The following is a 20,933-nucleotide window of genomic DNA, read 5'->3' as shown; positions in this document are numbered from 1 at the left end:
ATCCTTTTGTCCTTCCATCCTGTGCGTCCCTCACCTCGTCTCCCCCTCTCTCAGTCAGAGGAGCGATTACATGCCCCTGTCTCTCTCGTCTTTCATCTCTCTCTGTGAAGAGGAGAGGAATGAAGGTCTTCTGTGGCGTGTAATTACACAGAGAGAGATCCTGGATGAGGGCGTCTGTCTCCACAAACAAAAAAGCAGCCCCCCCGCTCCCTCTGCCCCCCTAAATACCTCTTGATAGGTGGAGATCTAAAAAGAGACATTTAACTGCCTTTGATCCACCACTGGGCCCTTGTCTTTACCTGCCACTTATGGCGGACTAATAAGTACCATCACAAGTCTATTTATTTCATTAGGAGCTCAGACACTAACATATGCGTGGCTCGGCTCCAGCACCGTGGGAATGAAATACACAGCTCCCTCCATTCATTTTAAGCACGGACTCATAATCATGACACATTTACAGGCCGGTGTTCCAATCTTACCCATGAGTCATATTGCTGAATGATTATGGAAGGGCGGGTTTTTATGGGCTTACATTGGTATTGGCTCAACCTCTAATTGGCCCGAAGCACATTTGCATTCTGGGAAGGTAATAATGGGGCTCTTTGGAGGCACTTTAAACGAGAAAGTCATTGCACTCTGACTTAATTCTGCTCATAGAAGTGCTGATGCTTCCAGATGGCTTTTTTACTGAGTGTGATATGGCCATTTTGTGTGCACGATCATGCACTTACCCAATACTTTGGGAATTGCTAACGTGCTAGCGATGCCACTGGTCTCCTGTTGTTAATTTTCGCATTATAATGTTTTTTTTATTGCTTCTTATTTCACATCAGAAGACAAATGCAAATAAAGCTAGCTGTTGTGTCATGCCCACAGACATGCAAAATAGGTGTTGACATGAAGAGTTTGTTTGTTGTGAATCTAGTGGAAAAATGTTGACAAAATCAGACATTTTTCTCCCTTTCCCCTCGTCCTTTAGTGCCTCTTCACTGTTTGTATTAGGGCTGCACAATCAGGGTTGTGTTTTTACCCACACACCATCCCAGTCACCAGCATCACCACCTAAAATCTCAAAACATTTTTCAGCAGTAGTACAGCTAACATTAGCAGCAGGTCTGTGTAGCTGATGTTAGCAGTTGAACAGCCACCATACTGTCACAAAACAGCATTATAACAAAGTACTGTGGCACTGCAGAGATGGTCTCTGGTCTCCTAATGTTGTTCTCCAGATGTAAGAAAACATGTTTGTCACATGATCATGATTTTAAAGGGATAGTTTGGAGTATTTGAAGAGGAGACTGTATGAAGAAATCAATAGAGTACAGCCTTTTCTGAGGAGAAACTGACGATATATGAGCCAAATATCGCACCAAGTTAACCAAACTCCATAGGTGAAATCAGTTATTTTACCTTGCAGAACACAGGAGTTGTTGGTCTACCACTACCTCAATCTGTTTGTTTGTTTGTGTTATTGTGTGACTTCAGTGAATCCGAATCATCCTTTTAAAGAACCAAAGTCGCACAGTATTCTAAACAAACTACAAACAAACTTGTATGTCTCCTATACGTAACATCTTACATGTCTTGCAAGGTGATTATGCAGGAGTCTAGAGTCACTAATGGTTGCCAAACTTAAACTAAACTAAATATTACAGTCCGTCAGTCTCCATCAGTATCTGCATGTATGTTGTCCAATATGCAGGTACATAAAAACTTGTTTTAAAAGACCATAAAGCAGATTATTTTTCTTATTTGTTAGCTTTGAAGGCATCGTACTGTCGATATTTGATCCCTTTTCTTAATACTTTTCTTTTCTTATAGTTATCAATAATTATTTTAAAGAAACTGTGACTGTATTCGCTCATTCTCCAGTACTGAGTCTAAATGCTTGCATGAGGGAAGCAATCAGAGGTCATACAGTGGTGGTTTGACATTCTGCAAAGGTCACATGAGGTCAAGCAGCTCTCTGTTTGAGCGCCGGAGTCCTGAATGTGTTTAACGTGTCTTTTTTTACTCGTGTAAATCCGCCCCCATTCTTTGAGACTTAACTGTTTCTCTGAACTCACTGGGAGATGAAGTGAGCATTCTGGTGCAGCTCAAACAGACTTGGCAGCAGACAATAGACTGGGGGTCTTCTGTTGCACTTAGCTGAGGCTGCTGAATAGGCTGTGAATAGACCTGGAGTGGTGCGGCCATGCAGCTGCCGGACAATAGCGTGCTCAGCAGAAAGGCAGCCGGTGACCTCGAGGTCTGCCCCGGCCCTGTCCACTCTGATCCCTGAACCCTCGGTGCACACAGTCAGCACCGGGGGAAGCCACAGCGGAGACCCTGCAGTAATTCAGGCAAATCAAAAAATATCACAGTTTAGAAGCATAAATGTGGTTTTACACTTCAGCTTCTATAGTGGCTGCCATAAAACATAGTTCAAAGTGGGAAAGTGGGTCAGAAATCTACTCGCCTGACATTCGTTTTTACTTGCTTTTTTATCACTGATCAGATAACAACAAAGATGTTTAATCAGTGCAGTGCAATGTTTAAAAAGTCCAAGGTGATGTCTTTGTTTTGTCAGTTCAAAACCAAAGGCATTGAGATTAATATGATACTTAACAGAGGAAATAGAGTCATCTCCATATTTTAGGGGCTGAAAACAGCATTTTCTGCCATTTTTGCATGAAAAATAACAGTTAGCTGTCAAATTTTATCATCTGACTTAGCATTTTACATAGCTTGTGGGCAATCCTTACTGTTGAGCCCTGATAAAAGATATAGTTCAATGTTTTGATGACAGATTTATGCGGTTTCTTGCCAAGAGTTAGATGAAAAGATCAATACCGCTCATATATGCACACTAAATATGACGCGATAGCCAGTGGGCGGTTAGCTTAGCTTGGAGGGAAAAAGAGGAAACATTGAGGCTGGCCAAAGTTTGAAAAATCCACCTACCAACACCTTCAAATTTTAAAGATTAACAGGTTATATCTTGTTTGTTTAATCCACACACAAACCTGAAAAAGATGTGGTTTTAAGAATTAAGTGCTAGTGCATACAACACGAGATCAGTTTACTTAATTTATGTCATATATAAAGGCATATTATTCATGTTTTCTTATTATTTGTATATTTGGTTTCACACCTGTGCACATGGAAACAGACAGTCTGCCTTGTTAGGCTGTTTGGGCTGGACTTTATGTTCATATCAGAATACAGACCCCTCCAGTTAAAGTAGATTTTTGTTGTTGGACATGATTTACTCCATCTAAATGTCAACATATTTCTGTTTGAAAGTACGTATTTCCAGTATCACTTCATGAAGGTCATCTTAAGACTTTATCAGCACTTAAGAAAAAGTCATTTGAAAATCTGTAGGGGTGTGTAGTCGTGGTTGCAGCCATGCAAGCAGCACAAGGAGTAAAGTTTTTCTATGTAAATTGATCGTCACAAAAAAGGTAAAAACTCAGTTTGAAGTCACAGTGAAGTCTCTCACATGTGCAATCTGGGATTAGGGAAAGATTAGATTCATAAACAACTTTTTAGATTATAGTTTAGCTAATTTATCCAAAAAGAAGTGAGACAACCTGATGAGAACTGGCATCAGGCGCATAATACTGCAGCCTCTTCTAGGTGCATGAAAGTGTGACACTGCTGTATGAGCCTCTAACCATATACTGAAATCAGCGATGTTGAGGTGGTTATTTTATCAGAAATTATTCAGGAAATTGCTACTGCCTCCAAGTAACAGTAGGTGAACTGATGTCACAGACATATTCCATCATTCACTCTCAATTCCTGCCTTTTTTTGCATCTTCCTTTCTTCAAAAAGACTGGTTGACAGCAATATGTTTGCAATGTTTAAACCGTATTTTCGCTCAAAATGGATAATTTAGTTTAACGGGTTTAATGGGTCTCTGTCTAACTGCGTGCAGATATATTTTATTAAATCTGAATCCTACTTGGAAAATAAAAGTCCTCCATTTGGCTTTGTGACTGAGAACGTTCAGGAATCCGTCACACTTCAGGGAATCTGTCTTTGTTTGAGCAGGCGATAGGAAGCATTTTATTCTTCTTTAATAATAGCAACTCTCTGAGCCTCAGACATACTCTCATTTCCCAAAATAAACACCCTCATCGCTCTTACGCCCAAAATCAAACACAACTTTACACAAATCCCACCATCAGGAATAAAAACATCCACACGCAGGCGGTGCAGCTCCCCCCTCCCTGCATTTGATCACAAGCGGCCTCCCCTCCTCCCCATTTGTGTTTATTCTGGGGATTATTCTGACCTAATCTCTTTAGAGCATAATTCAGATTAGATTTTGTGTTATTATTATTGCTATGTCCATTCCCTACTGTCCCACTGGGATTTCCTGCCTGCCGTAGTGCTCCTGCGTTTGGAAAATTGATTAAAACTGCTGACCACTGCCCTAGATAGCACAGGCCTGGGAAAGTGGATGAAAAAATAAAAGCAAACACAAACGATACAGTGCTGCATATTCTAAAAACATGTATTCTCTAATAGAAATACACGCTCAGCACGGTGGCAGCCAACGTAGAAATCCCTCTTTCATGTATTTATATCCTGCATTGATCGTACATTAGAACAGCAGGGGTGTTCTTAATCATAAATGTTAAGGTTTGCCTCTGCCAGCCAGCTTCTTTTTAACTTCCAACAGCCATGAAGAGAACAAAAAAAGCCTGAATTCTCTGCTAATTACCTGAAGCAAAAGTCTGCATGCACGCAGCTAAAGCTGGGGCTCCATCTGTACTGGAGCTGCCATATTGGCCCGAAAGTTTCTCCACGATTTGATATTCAGATGTCATGTTTACTCTGCATTTTCAAGATAAGTGTTTAAACACCATCTGCCTTTTACCTCTGTCTCTAAGCTCGGGAATCTGAACCAGAGAACCCTTGAATAAATTACACTATGTGCGTAAAAATCACAGTGAGTGAGTGAGTGCAGAAAATAAAAATACATCCCCGGTCCTTCATTATGTTTGTAGCACAGAGGGTCTAATTTTCAGTGGTTTTCTCTCTGCCTTCTTGCCAAATTCTCTCATTGCCACTTATCAACAACATCAACTTTGTCTTTTGAGCACAAAACAGTGAATCATTACACTTATAGGACTCCTTTGTATGTTTTTATTATTTTATATTTGTTATTTATGATGTTTTCAGGTTATCTGTCGGTCCATCTCTATGTGCATCTGTTCCGTTCTTGAAGGAACGTCCACTTGGACACAACAAAGAGCTGATTTTGGTGGTCACGGGTCACTGTAACTGCTGGTCCGTCCCATACTCAGGAACACCTGGAGGGAATTTCTTCAGATTTGGCACAAATGTCCATTTTGGACTTAAGGAGGACTGATTAGATTTTGGTGGTCACAGGTCAAAGGTCACTATGATTTCATTTCTGTCTCCATCCTCATGAAGACGATATCTGAAGAACGCCTTGAGTGAATGTCTTCAAACTTTGGCACAAACGTGCACTTGGACACTGCAACCTCTTGTCCATCCCATTCTTGTGAGCACAACAGCTCAGGACTACCTGGAAGGAATTTCTTCAAATTTGGTACAAATGTCCAGTTGGACTCAAGGATGAACTTATTATATTTTGGTGGCAAAAGGTCAAAGTTCAAGGTCATTGTGACCTCATGTCCATCCCATTCTCTTAAATACAATATCTCAGGAATACCTGGCAGATACATATTAAAAAAAGGTATGTGATTTGGGATACATGGCATATTTTGGTGGTCACAGGTTAAAAGGTCACTCATTTTGCCATTCTGGTGATTGTGATATCTCAGGAACACTGAGAGAATTTCTCCAAACCTGGTACAAATATCCTCTTGGACTCAAGGATGGACTGATCAGATTTCCATGATCAAAGGTTACTGTAACCTCATGTCTGTCCCATTCTCGTGGAGGCGATACTTCAAGAGCACCTTGAGTGAATTTCTTCAAACTTGGTACAAACATCCATTTGGACTTAAAGGGGAACAAGTTAGATTTTGGTGGTCAAAGGTCTCAAGAATTTATTTGCTAATTATGACAAAATTTCACCCCAATATCTAATGGAATAAAATGATCAGGTGATGACATTTTATATCCAAAAAATCAAAGGTCAACTTCGCTGAGACATCATAATGTTCTGCTCTTTATCAGTCCTCTGTACTCTCCTGTAAAAATAGTCTCTAAGAGAAGAGCAGGTTCTCACTGGAAATTATTCACTGTCAATATAGTGATAACTTTGCCAAAGAATGCACGTAATACCTTTAATTAAATTCCTTCAGAGTCATCAATACATTCATTATATGAGTCTGTTGAGATGTGGATGTAAATGGCAACTTGACTGGTTGGCGGAGGGATACAACCCCGAGGTGTAATTCTATTTCATTCTTGTATGATTTGTCACTGCTTTGTTTTCAGCCTCATTAGAGAAAAACACCCTCTGATAAGTAAATGTTCACACATGAAGGAGAAAGGTGAATAGATTTTTGCAACGGTAAGCACCTACGTTCACCTTTCTCTGACACAAAACACACACTTAGTCCCTCGGTCCCAGAGATACGCGACCTGCACTTTGCATCCTTCCTGAGTTCCCATTTGCTTGCTTGTTTTTCTCAATTAAGATGAATTATAGAATTGCATTGGGGAGCGGGGACAAGAAGTGCTTATTGTGATGTTACCCCGAGGCACTCAGTCAATGAGTTGGAGAGAGAAACAGAGTGCTGTGGATATTTTGGTCTCTGCGCCTCACTCACACCCCTCAGATCCCTAATGGACCACACGATATGCAACTTAAGCTGAACATATGTGGCATGTGCGTAAGAGGGACACCGGGAGGTGAAGCTTGGGTTTATTGTTCATATGTTGAGGTGGAGGAGACGAAGGAAGTGAGACGAGGGGGAGGCGTGGGGGCAGTGTTTGTGCTGGCAGTGTTGGAAACTTGAAGATAGACCCGGCTGCAGTGTACATTTCATTACTTTGCTCTCCTCCAGAGGCCCTGTGTGTGTGTCACAGCTCCTTCTGTGGGCAGCAGAGCGCCAGATGATTAGATGAGCTGCACCCCAGTAAATGGATGCTATTGATCTCCACACCTTGTTATATGGACCACCTCAGAAAATGATGAGTCTAAGACAAGACGGCATGATGAATCTCACACAGTCCAAAATTGCCTCTTCTGCTCAGCTAACTTTCTCTCTTTGTCATCTTCACACTCATTAAGTACACAGGTAGCTTCACTACACCCCGTCCACTGTGTCTCTCTCTGTCCCGCTTCCCTTCTTTTTTATTTGCTCCACTGATCGTTTTCAGTGTCTCCACAGCCATTAAAAATGATTGGAGACTGTGTAATGTATATTAATGTGCTTGTACTTTTAGTACTTTAGTAGTGGGGCTATGGATGCTGTAATATTTCATGGGGAGAAAACACAGTGGCGAGCCTCTGTGTCGGGTAATTAAAATGAGACCGTGATCTGCTGTTTTTCCTGCACATGTGTGCAGAATAGTTGCGGTGCCACCTGCGAGGAGCCGGAGGTGAGGGGTGAGGTCGAGGGTCACGGAGGGGTGAAGCCACGGAAAAGGCTGAGAGATGTTTCATCAGTGTATCACTGTAGCATCAGGTCTTAGCGCAGCAAAACCCATGAAGGTGTGACAATACGTGCAGTGAAGCCTGGGATATGGAGTTAACTGAGGGCTGTGGCCTCTGACAGATTTGCACTGGATAATTTGCAGTGTTATTTATTGATGTTATGAGGGCAAGACACTGTAAACATACTGTACAGGGAAAATATCCCTGCTCCTTTTCATTCATGAGCTGTACAGATTTGTGTATTGATTGTGAACAACTTTATGTGTTTTATGTGCATTACAGGAGTGGGGGAAAAAAAAATGAAATGAATTGATGATTGACTTTATTGTGTCGAGGAAAAGCTCCACAGATTTTTTCAGTCATATATTTATCATTCCCCAATCAGTAGTTGTTGTTTTTTTCTTTTCCTTTTTCTTTTTTTTTAAGTTGCACACTGAAGTAGTTTTGAATCTAATGGCACCAAGCACTTCTTGTAGTTTTTGAGGTACAGCCATTTCTGTATTGTACTATTTTGAAAACAATGAGTGGAAATACAGACTAAACATGAAAGACAGGATGGTAATATAAACTTGTGCCAGCCTCATGCATTGTCCAACACATTGTCCAACAAAAATTTGAATGCCTTTGTGCTTAGCTCAGGGTGTAAGTGCTATAAAGGAAATTTAAAAATTCCACTGTGGACATTAATGGGTTTACCTAATGGGTCTACTGAATAAACTAATTTTATTTCTTTAGCTTGATTAAACCTAAAATTTCTAGTTTTTATTTTCAGTCCACTTCAGAACTTATAAACATGAGTTCTTATACAGTGAATCTTTTGACTTGATGAGTGAAAATGAGTTGAATGAATTTACTGTACAGAGTTCAGTCAACTCATTAAATGAAGTCTCTAAAGACACATGATCAGCACATTAGCAGACTTCCCAGCATGCATTGTTTGAGAGTTAAAAACTCTCCTTCAGCAGTTCTTTTTATAGCTTGACAGACATATATATGATGGAAACATGCTGTGTCTCTAATACACTTGAAGATAAGTCATGAGTGCTTGTTTTCTCGATAATAAAAACATTTCAAAACACCATGAAGGTCAGTGTTAATTCAGTCGCTTAAAATTCATTGCGAGCAGTTTCACATATTGTCTTTGTGCCAATGTTGGAACAAAGTAGCGCCAACAGGAGCAGCTGCTCTAAGTTCTTTGTGTGAAATAAAGAACTGACTTTTGAAACTGAGAAATTTGTAAAAAGAAATCAGATTTGTTTGTCAGTGTGACTGAACAACTTAACATCTTTTTAAGGCAGTCCAGACACTAGCTTTTTAAACTGGAAGACATAATATGGATCATTCTTCTTAAAAAAATAACATAGTGTCGCTGCAGAGTCCCTGCCCTCTGCTTGTATTTTCTTATTTTTCCTCCTGATTTTGCTGGGCTCAGGACTCTTTAACAACTCAGAATGTCGATATTTGCCATCCTGGGAATGAGACTGAACAATCAGCTTTCTCTCAGGTGCTTTTGCGAACAGCTCAGAGAAATTCTACTGGTTCTACCTTTAAAACAAAGTTTATTTTTACAGTGCTGAAACTTCAACATGAATACCGAACGTTATTAACTAACTTCAGTATGCTGTAGAGTTGATAAAGCCGCGGTGTCTGGCATAAATTTAGTGTATTTGCAGAGAAGCTGCACACACAGAGTCTCATTTCATTCACATCAATCATTCGCTGTTTGCTTTTTGGTCTGGTGCTGGCGTGTTAACTATTCAAACAGCCTCAGTCTTATTGTTGTGCATGTGATGTCGTTCATAATACACAACAGAGTAGTTTTGTGTGTCTCGCATGATTTCTGTAATCTGGTCGGCCACCCAGACACCACACACCTCTGTGTTCTCCTGCACATCCTCTGCACTCGCTGCACACACACACACACACACACACACACACTCACACTCACACACGTACTAAAAGCTGGCTCTTTGTTGTTGTGGAAAATTGAAGTTGTGAAGTCAGTCATGCTGAATAGATTGTAAATTGTGGGAAAGATATAAACACCTTTATGTTTGCAGCCTGCCATTGTGCTTCACAAATGACCTAAGTGACCGCAGCCATATGAGGGTCAGGCGGTTCTATTCAGGACCTTCACTGTTGCTGCTCTGTAGGCCATCAGTATTACGAAGAGACATCACAGAGAAGAAATGAGAAAGTTTAGGATTGTTACTGCTAGAACGCCTGCATACTTTGAATCCTGTAAGACCTTGAAACTCTTACAATTTAAAGCTATAATCGATATTTTTGTATTAACAAACTAAACAATCTCGTGTCACTCATGCTGCCAGTTGTTAATTGGTCAATGCTTCTACAGTCCACAGAGAAGCAGATGAAAAGCAGCAATAAAACAGCAAAGAAAAACATGCAGACAGCAGGCCAGTATATATTTTTGACAGATGTTGCGTCTGTCTGCACAGATCACATCAAGCAGGCAGGAACTGAGACACAGAAACACTATAGAGAAGCCGGTCAATTTTCAAAATAAAAGGTCTTGTAGTTTTCTCACTACCAGTGCTCCCTCGCCTCATTCAGTCTCTATCACGCACAACCACAGCTGCGTGCTTTCTCTCTCCCTCAAATGGACACGAACCACTGTTATTGCTAATTAGCAGCATGAACTGCAGCCAGATCTAGACGTGGAAGCTGGGTACATAAAATAAACCAAACAAAGACACAGCTGGTTTGAAGTATCATCGTTTGGTCCTCATTTCAAAGATATTTCAGGCTGTGGAGCAGTCAGATCGCTGGCTTACGTGATTTGCCACTGCAATGTGACATTGGGTTGTGTTTGTCCAAAAATTTCAACAGGTGGCTGCCTTTTTTGTCCAGCAACCCCTTCAGCCCCCACTGCCACAGCCTCCAGGCACTAAACTATTCAAAATGAATGAGATGCCTGCTTTTGCCACAACTCCTGATTCTGTCTGAATGTTGCACTTTCAGATATGAGTACTGCAGTCCAAATAGCAAGATGGAGCCGTAGACTTAAAATTAAATTGGTTGAACCCCTGTTTAATATATTGCCTGTGGTTGAAGTCAGTTGTTTCTCCCCAACCCCTCCTCCCCAGACTCAGGAAGCTCAGGCAGGCTGCAGGAACGCTGCAGGAATGCAAGATGAGCTTAGGGTGGTGTGGACTTAAGTCACAATGGCATTCAAAACAATCCTATTTTTAAATCTCCATCATCTCTGTCATGAACATTCATGTGCGTAGGATTTAGTGGCATCTAGCTCAGAAGATGCACACCGCTGGTATAACTCTGCATCAAAACTCAGCAACGCAGCGTCTGCTATGTTTTCAAAGTCCTCTAGAAACAACAACTTCCAAGCTGCAATCTACACGCTGAAAATGGCAAATTAGCACCTTGGATGCTCATGGTACAAAGGTAAACAAGCTAACAGCTGTTACCTTTTCTTTTGCAGAGATGAAGTTGTTGTAATGATGACGCTCACCTCCCAACGTGCAAATGTTCCACCAAAAAACACCATTTTGCAGCAGCACCGTCGCTGCATCCTGGGCTTAGCACCGCCCGAGACGCTTGTGATTGGTTTAAAGAAATGTAGACTGTGCGTGTGTGGAGACCTTTCTCCAGCAGTGAGCACTGTGGAGAGAGGTCTGGCTATGCGAGACTGATTCAGATGTCAAACATCTCGCCTGACTTTCCCCTTCCAACCATGCCGGAGAAAATATGGAGGCCGCAAAACTTGCAAAAAATAGAAACATGGTGGTGCAACATGGCAGCCTCTGTGGATGAGGACTCACACCACCTATAGATACAAACAGCTCATTCTAATGCAACAAAAAAATAACAACTCTTATTTTCAGATGACTATGTACTAATAAAAATATACTGATGAATATCATATTTCATTTCTGCCATATTCTGCCAGTAAACCCCTGCAAACCTTGCACGTTGGACCTTTAAATGTGAGAATGCATTGTTCAGTAAACATAGAAGAATTGGTGCAGGTCATTATGATGATTTACTGACTTGCACTATCGCACTATGGGTGTGATTTCTTCACAACTTCTGTCCTTAAAAGTTCTTGTAATTTCCCAGGGCAACTATTGTCTTTGCAGAGTCTGAAATGGAGAGAAGCATAAGCGCTGGTACTGTAAGGCTCTGTGCATAAAAGCGTCTGAATGAGGAACTGAGGAGAGCGTTGTGTTTGGCAGGAGTTTATGTGCTGCTACCTGTGTTTCGTTTTATTGTGCCGCGAGTCTTTGATGGTGCATCTTTGGGTGGCGTCAGTGCTTTGAGCTCAGAACTCTCAAAGCGATTATACAAAGTTAATCTAGGTGAAGCAGAGTAATCCGGACTACAAATGCAGAGACGGGCCTCCGTGTTGTTTGTATGCACGTGTGTGGATTCAAACATCCATACATCATCTGTGCACGTTCTATAGGCTGACCCATAAATCCCACACAGAACACAATCTAATCAGATCATGCAGTCACCCATATGCTGCATACGTGCTCTCGTTAAAGCTGTTTGTGCGTTTGGATCCAGCCGACACACAAACACTTCCTGTCCCTACCTGTCATACTTTTTTATCCGTCACACTGTTTTATCTGTCAGAGCAGTGGATTAAACAGCTGACTGGGTTCCACCTTGTCAGATTTAAGGCAAAGCAACTACAATAGTCAGATTCTGCACTGTTAGAAATAAGGGTTCTTCCTGAAGTGCTGCAGTTCTATGCAGAACCGTTTGCTTGTGAGGAAACGTCATCAAGCGTTCTTTGTTGGAGTAAGGGTTCCATTAAGAACGCTTTTCATCCAAACCTTTTTAGAAGAAAGAGTTCTTTAAAGATTGTTGAGATCCTTGAGGAACTGTTTCATCAAGGTTTCTTTGTACAATAACATAAAAGGGGTGTCAGTAGAACCTCCTGACTGTGTTCTAGAGTAGACCCTGATATATAAAAAGGGTTCTCAGTAGATCCCCTTGGGTGGGTTCTTGTTAGCACCCTCTTAGAGGGTGAAAAGGTTCTGGATAGCACCCCCAGACAGAATGAACCACCATCAAAGGGTCCTCTGTTGAACCTCTGATAGGGTGTTCTGGGTGGAACCTTTCACAGATGCTTGTAGGTGTAACGCTTTTGTTGTGTTCTTGGTAGAACTCTCTGGAAGAGCTCCAAGTGGAACCTTTATGAAAGTTTCCACCAGGAACCCTTTATGTTGGGTTCTTAGCTCAAGGGTTCTTAGAACTTTTCATAATATAAAAAAGAACTTGATAGAACCTCCTGGGTGGTTTCTAGATAAAACTCTTGAAATATAAAATAGGTTGGTTCTTATTAGCCCTCTTACAGACTGATAGAATCCTCAGACAGGCCTCTAGGTGGAACCACAGTAGAAGGGTTCTCTGTAGAACATCTCAAAGAGGGTTCATGGGGGAACCTTTCACAGATGGTTCTAGGTCTTACAGTTTTTTGTTGGGTTCTCGGTAGAACTCTCTGAAAGGGGTCCAGCTTGTACCTTTATGATGAAAGGTTGTACCAGGAACCAAAAGTGTTTCTCGTCTCGGGACAATCTGAAGAACTCTTTGTGGTTCTAGTTGGTGTGTTTTTTTGTCAGAGTGTGTGTGTGAACATTTTGTTTGTTACTTTCAGTCAGCCGTGTGTCTGCAGGTCTCTGCCTGTAGTTCATTTATCCAGTGTCTAAGCAGAGCTCTTTCTTTGGCTTTTCATCCTCAGTAATCAATACTGGTCCTATGAATCCAGGTCATCTTGGCTCCTGTGGCTTCTCTGTCTCCTGTTCCCTCTCCCGCTCCGTCTTTATCAATCTCTGTCTCTCACACTCCCTCTTTTCCTCTCTCGCTTGTTCTCCCTCTCCGTCTTTGTCTTCCTCCTCTCTATTCCTGTCTCTTTTTTCCTCCTCTGTCCGCACGTTCTGTCTTCTTCCTCCCACTCTCCCCCTCCTGAAAAATTGCTTTGCCCATCTGGACGGAGGCCTGCACGGACGTTACACTATTAGTCCTCGTGTGGCACTGATTAAAAATAGATCAGAGTACCGAGTCAGAATTAGTCAAGACTTTCCTTCCTCTCCGGCCTCCTCGTCTCATCCTCTTTGAAATAAAGGTGATAAATAGAACCTGAAAGGGTTCTTTGATTTGTACCTATTGGAGAATCCTATTTGGCTCATATTAGAACCTAGTTTCCACTTGGACCCCTGTGTTGAACCCAACATAAAAGGTTATACCCAGAACCATCTGTGAAAGGTTTCACCCAGAACCTCCTATGAGTGGTTCTACAGAAAACCCTTCTATGCTGGGTCCACACTGAGGGTTCTATCCAGAACCTTTTCACACTCAGTGCTAACAAGAACCTACCCAGGGAGATCTACTGAGAACTCTTTTATATTACAAGGGTTTTATTAAGAACCCACTCAGGGGGTTCCACAAGGAACTCTTTTGTATTACAAGAATTTTATCTATGTTCTATCAAGAAACTTTACATCCCAGGGGTGTTTATCTAGAACACACCAGAGGGTTGTGCTGAGAACTCTTTTATATTACAAGGGTTTTTTTTCTAGAACCCACGCCAGCAGTTCTACTGAGAACCCTTTTGTATTCCACGGGTTTTTATCTCAAACTCACCCAGTGGGTCCTACCGGGATCTCTTTTATATTACAAGAATTACATATAGAACAATCAGGGGGTTCTATCAAGAAGCTTCTTATATTATGGTACAAAGAACCCTTGACCAAAGAGTTCTTAAGGGATCTCAACAATACTTGAAGAACTCTTTCTTCCAAAAACTTATTTTTTTAATAAAAAGGGTATATCATGGAACCCTTAGTCTTACAAAGAAACCTTGACAAATGCTTTCTTCAAGAAAGGGTCCGTTGGAAGGAAATGGTTCTGAGTAGAACCTCAGCACTTCAGGAGGAACCTTATTTCTAAGAGTGTCTCACTGAACTCTATTGGCTAATGTTAGAAATGGATAGAAGATTGAAAGTGAAAAGTTAGTCCCAGTCTTCCCTTTCTTCCTCTGCTCAGACTGTGTGTGTGTGTGTGTGTGTGTGTGTGTGTGTGTGTGTGTGTGTGTGTGTGTGTGTGTGTGTGTGTGTGTGTGTGTGTGTTGTGTGAGAAGCTGTGTTTGTCAGTGAGTATGTGTACCGCCTGCGGACCACTTCGCTGGGTGCTGTCTCATGTCGAGCGGTGTGTTTGAGAGGCTTGTCGAGGTAAAGCTCCTGTCAGTGCCTGGCCGGAGGGAGTGTACTGATGAAAGGCCTCTTCATCATCCTAATGGGATACACAAACCTCTTAACCAGCACCGCTGCCATGGCTGCGGCTGGGCGAAGCCAGAGAGAGACAGAGAGAGAGAGGAGCTCAGAGAGAGCTCAGCCGGGGCCACACACGCCAAAGGACCACACTGAAAACATACACAAGTGCACAGGTCAGAAAAATGTACAGTGTAAATAAAACAGTGCTGTTGGGAGGCCGTGCAGAGGAGTCGCGACTCCAGGCTGACGCGGGTCGGTGTGAGGTTCAGTGGGACATGGCCGCCAGGATGTGGGACAGAGAGTTAATTCCCTGCTGTCCACTGGAGCAACGGCCATGTGTCCAACACTCTCTATGCTGGCATAGATCCAGAATAAAGGGACAGAATACCAGAAATAAAACAAATACACGTTTGATCTTGTCAAATTATTTGATTTCCAGGCACAGTTGGTGGGTCCACCACTTTGGTCCAGACTGAATTAGTTAAAAAACTATTGGATATTTATGAAATATCGCAAGGACATTCATGCTGCTCAGAAGATGAATCCTCTTGACATTGGTGATCCCTTGATTTTTCCTCTAGTGTCACCACTCATGTTCGAGTCTGGCACTGGGTTGGGCTCCTGCAGGCACTCACAGGGTAACCTGCAAAAAAGTTGTGTAACATGTAAAAAATACATTTATATAAATTCACAGGTATGTGCAAGGGTGAAAATGTGAGTGGGCAATGGATGAGAACAATAATATAGCGCATACAGTACAATAATATATTAATGTTAATGCAATCAAGTCTAATAAGCTGGCAGAATTTTATTGTGAAAGCCTATTGCAAAACCTTCGACCTCTCATCCTGCCGAACAATAGGATATTACTGTCTGATCTGACAGCGAGGTAGGCTAGCTGCTGGATGACATGCAGGCAGAAATAGCCGTTGGAGAATATCAAATTGTGGATAATACATTGCTGAAGAGGGAGAAATTTGATGTGATTAGAGGCTGTGAGAATAATGTTGCAATTAACTTCGCTGCTTTCAGAAAAAGCTAGCGTTTGATAGCCACGAGCTAGGCTCGGCTCACTATGGAAACAGATGGACAGCTGCAGGAGAACAAGCGTCGCACCAGTTGAGAACACAAGTGAGTGACAAGTGATGAGTGAGTGTCTGTGTATGAGTGTTTAATCACTGGTGCAGATCGGGTCACTGCACTTATATTAATGGTTGCGGGCGGGCGCAGAATTGACTGGGAGATAGTTGCAGAAAACGGGTCAGTTCTAGTCCGCAGCTTTGCAGGTGCTGTTTTGTGCAGGACTTGTGTATATTTTGTAGTCTCAACATCCCTAGGATGGATTGCCATGACATTTGGTACATCACCTTGGTACTGTATTTGTTCTGGTCAAGCCGGTCTTCTGAGGCTGCGTCCAGGCTAATAGGACCAAATACCTGCAAAACTACTGACTTCCACATCAGCCTGAGCTAATTAGCGAATGCAAATTAGCTAATTAGTTTCTAATTATCAAATGCTAAAATACTAGCATTCTGAACTGTGACGACGAACATGGTAAACATTTTACCTGTGGCATGCTAGCATTGTCATTGTGAGCGTTTAGCTCAAAGCACTGCTGTGAATCACTACAGCCTCACAGAGTCATGAGCACAGCTGTGGACTCTTAGTCGTGATAAATAAATGATAATGTGTTGAAACCTGCTTACACTTCTTCTGTGTCTGGTAGTCTGCTCACAACAGGGATGTATCTCAGTCATTCTCACCTCCCCTCAAATTTCTTCAGTTTTAAAAATTAGTTTTCTTTTAATGACTTTGAATATTTGCGAACTGGAATGGAAAATGTTTTTTTTTTTATGACTTCTGAGGCGTTCCACATGAGCGGGGTTTGGAGGATCATGAGACTTTGTTTGGCGATGCGGTTTGACCCATGCCAGAGGAGGAAACACTCATGCTCAGGATGTGGATCGAAGCACCAGCCCGCTGCAGGGGGTGACACAAGGAGGGGAGAGGGAGAGGAGGAGGAGAAGCAGCCTGAGAGAGATAGGGAAAGAGTCTCTCATCATTACTGTCACAGTGTCACACACTCCGGCCAGTCAGTGTCGCCATCAGTCTACGCTGGCCCTGGGCGTCTGGCGGGTGACACTCCAGCTCTCCATCCATCCATCCATCCATCGCTCCTGTTTTCAGCTTTCACCCACATACACAAGCACATTTTCTCTCCCATTCTCAGCCGCCTCTTTTATTTGTGTATGCCACAGGGATTTTCGTCATGCTCTCTTCATCACTGCTCTCCATCACCGCCATTCCCACCAGTCCAGTCATACTGGTTGTGGCCCACGGCTCTGGGATGTCCTCTTTTCATTTCCAGCCCAGTCCAGTCCCCATCCTGTCCCCGGGTCAAGGACACGCTCCCCCGTAGCTGCAGTGAAAAGCAGCGAAAAACTTTGACATCAGGCAGGAACTAAAGCCTCATGAATGATTGATGAGCAAGTGCTGACTCATCACACAGGAGAAAGAGCCCGATATTTTGACCTAAAACATAACAAGATTTACGTTTTGAAGCGGAGCAGAGATGCACACAGGCCGTCCAGGTTGCAGATAACTTTGCAGCGATGCTACCAGCCCCTTTGTGCAATGCAGCGTTATCAGTTCTCACTGTTTCGCAATCTGTTAGCAGCTGAGATTGCCAGATAGGGAAAAAGTTGGCCTGGTCCAAAGTGATAGTCTGTGAGATGCCTGTGCTCTCGTTATTGCTTTTATGTTGTGGTGCTGCACCGCTCTGAGATTACGTGGCAGTCAAACAGTCTGGTGTGTTCTTGGCTTCCTATCTTGAACTGCACACTTCCCACTGAAGTTTGGCTTCCTCTGGGTTTCTGATTTTCTTTTTCTTGCTTGCTGTTGGATCGGAAAAACAAAAAGTACCGCTATGTCTATTAGAAAATTTCAAAATGAACCCCTCAGACTTTATAAAACATCCTGCTGACAAAGAAAGTCAAGAGATCAGACACAAATGGTACACGGATGATACAATACATTTTTAGAGCAAACCTGCAGAGTGCATCCAGATTTGGTTCCCTGAGACAAGCAGTTTGGATGGAAATGTCTTCTTTCTCCTTTGGCCTGATTTGAGCGAGTGTGTCCTAGCCGAGGCAGGGAGGGAAATTTATTTTGAGAGAATGATGAAGCGAGGTATAAAGGGAGTGAAGGAAAAAGATCAAAGGGATAAAACAGCCATTAGCTTCTGTGCAGGACTACTTTTGCTTACAAGACCCCGACATTCGGCAGGGTGAAGAGATTGAATCTCACCTCTATTTTCTGCCTCTCCATTTGTCCTCCTCTGCTATCGCCACATCACCTCTCGTCATCTATCTCCTCCAACATGGATTTTCTGCCTATTAGTGCCCTAATCTTTTCTGGGCCTTGTCTACCTCTCTGTCTCTCCTTGCTATCTGTCTACTTCTATCTCCATCTTTCTCATTTTTATTTTAGAATATCTCGTTAAAAATCTGGCTTGTTTTTTAATTCACAGTTTAATCTGAACCTTGTTCGCCGCTTTGGCTAATTTTTTCAAAACAATCTTAACTTTCTCTAAACTGCAAGTGCAAGTGTTTCATTGGACGTCACAACTCTGTTGAGCGTCTGGAAAAGGTAGCAGCTCGCTCAAAACATTTCAATCATTTCAAGCATTCAATGCTTCAGAACTGAGTTGTTGTGTCAGTAGTTTTGTGTTTTTTCACCATGGCAGTCAACCTGGAAATGTTTCTTAAAAATCTCCTTTGTTGATACAGACTGCTCACTGTGCTATACAAGAATGTCAGTTTTGTCCAGCTGAATGCTCTTTGTGTATCACACTGAGCTTTTTGTATTCAGATAGGTGGAAGTTTACTGTGAAAAGACGAGACCGCACACCACTGTAGTACACAGAAAAGGGATATGCACATCTGTATACACATGCACTGTGATCAGAAAATTCACATTTGATCTTTCATGTAAAGTCATACACAATGAACAGAAGATTTTCCACAAAAAGACATCCACGTGATCCCTGGTTCATTATAGTCACCTGGCAGCTCATTTGCTAATTTAGCAGACATCAAGAACATCACATGGAGGAGAGCCACAATTTCAATAGAAAATCAGTCAAAATGGGCTAAATCGAATCAAACTGAAATCAAAGGTGGAATCACAATTCTACAAGTATTCTTTCTCCCCCACCTGTTTGTTGCCTTTTGTGCATGTCCAAAGATAAAAACAATTTCAAAGACGACGCAGCGTACGTTATCATAAACCCAATGATCTGTTGATCTTTGCAAATCAAGACATAAGCATCTTTGCAAAAAAAAAAAATGTTTAAATCAAATTGAATCGTGGATTTTGAGAATCATAACAATCTTAAAGTTTTTGATAATTAAATGGATCATTTTGCATGTGATGTGGACATTTTCACTGAGAATCAACTCATCAGTTTTGAACAACAAGCCATGTGCAAGTGGTTATTGTGCAAACTGTAGACCAGCCATTCTCAAATTTAAGAACGCCACGGCCCAGTTTATGTATATATATATGACAGGTCACCACATACGGTGTAACACCTGTTAGGTCAGATAAATGAAGAATAACATGTAATTTAGTTCGTACTACTTATTTAAAATGAATCATAAATGTTTTATGGTTATTTTAAAGTTATAAAACAGGAGCTGAAAAACATTTCATTGATGTATTTTTCATTTCCTCTCAAGGCCCACCTGCAGGGCTTTTATGGCCCTTTATGACTTCCTCTTTTACACACACATGCCAAAACTGTTGCAATTTGCTTGAACAAATATGAAATCCTAATCTGTCGTGAGCAACAAATTAATTGTTCAGAATGTTTTGAAAAAAGCAATTCACATTAGGGAATTGAGCCAAAGCGAATGAGAAAAACTGTATTAATATAACCAACAAATTGATCGTTGTTAATATTTAATTTTTGCCAATCCTCAAGGAAGTTTTGCAAATGTTTTTGCTTTTAGCCTGTTTGTGGAATAGTAATGTGCTTTCATCATTTCAAGCCCACATTGAACGGTACATTTCCCAATTTTTAAGGCCAAATTTACAAAGCTCACAACCCGTATCTTCCTCCCTTACACCGACACAGACACAGACAGAGGCTGGCCCACAGCATGTTGCTTGTTGTGTGCTGCATATCTAGGGATTTCTCTGATGCAAGGGGACGCAATGAAGGAACAGAGTGACGCCAACCCCGCTGTGTTTGTGTGGGGTGTGAGCATGCGTCTGTGTGTGCACATGTGTTCTTTTGTTTGTTTGTTTGTCGATGTGTTGTCACCTCTGTCACACTCACTTGGTAACTAGCTATTTGTGAGTGGGGACGTCTGCATCAGTGTGTCATGTGCCGTGTACACGTTCATGACAGCGAGGTCTGCTCTTGTCTTCGTATGTAGCGTCTAACCCTCTGTGTTTTTTTTCCCTGCGTCTGAGTGTGTGAGGAGTCGTGCGCGGCCCGTCGATCCACTGTCAATCCAGCTCATCTCCTCATCTGTTCATTAGCATGACAGAGGAGCTCTCCTGCCAAAGCAGTTAGTCACAAGAATCAGCCCCTGTCACAACACATTACAGCAGCAGGCATCTCTAATAGCACTGGCAATCGTGGCAACCATAGCCAATGCCCACAGTACTCACACACATGCACACACACACACACATACACACTTGGACCAATCAAGAGTTGCACTTGATCTGCACCCAGGGAGTGTTTCTGTGTCTCTCTACATCTCTTTCTATCCACATCCTCTTTCCTTCCTTCCTTCCCCTCCAGCATGGCTACCCACTTACAGCAAAGCTTACAGCTTCATCGTTAATCTTCCTCTCTCCTCCCTCCTCCTCCCTCCATCAGCACCTTACTAGGGCTGTAACGATAACCGCATTACCACAATACCGCGTCCATGTGATGATGACAGTGTGGTTGAGCTCATTAACATCATCACCACAAAATTTTATTTTGAAGGGTCAGTCTCATGTTGAGATCAGGCCATGGATCAATTAATACAGCTGAAGATCAGCACCGTAGTATTAGTAGGCG

The 20,933-nt window shown here is 42.1% G+C and overlaps 1 protein-coding gene across 1 annotated transcript in view; it reads left to right on the top strand.

Annotated features, from left to right (window-relative positions):
* unc5b (unc-5 netrin receptor B) overlaps positions 1-20,933 on the top strand; it is an 87,632-nt gene that overhangs the window by 20,097 nt on the left and 46,602 nt on the right. The window lies entirely within an intron of this gene.

This window comes from Lutjanus erythropterus, chromosome 14, assembly GCF_056507025.1.
Source record: "Lutjanus erythropterus isolate fLutEry1 chromosome 14, fLutEry1.hap2, whole genome shotgun sequence".
In the NCBI taxonomy this organism is placed as follows: Eukaryota; Metazoa; Chordata; class Actinopteri; order Lutjaniformes; family Lutjanidae; genus Lutjanus; species Lutjanus erythropterus.
This window is presented reverse-complemented; position numbering and strand designations above follow the sequence as displayed.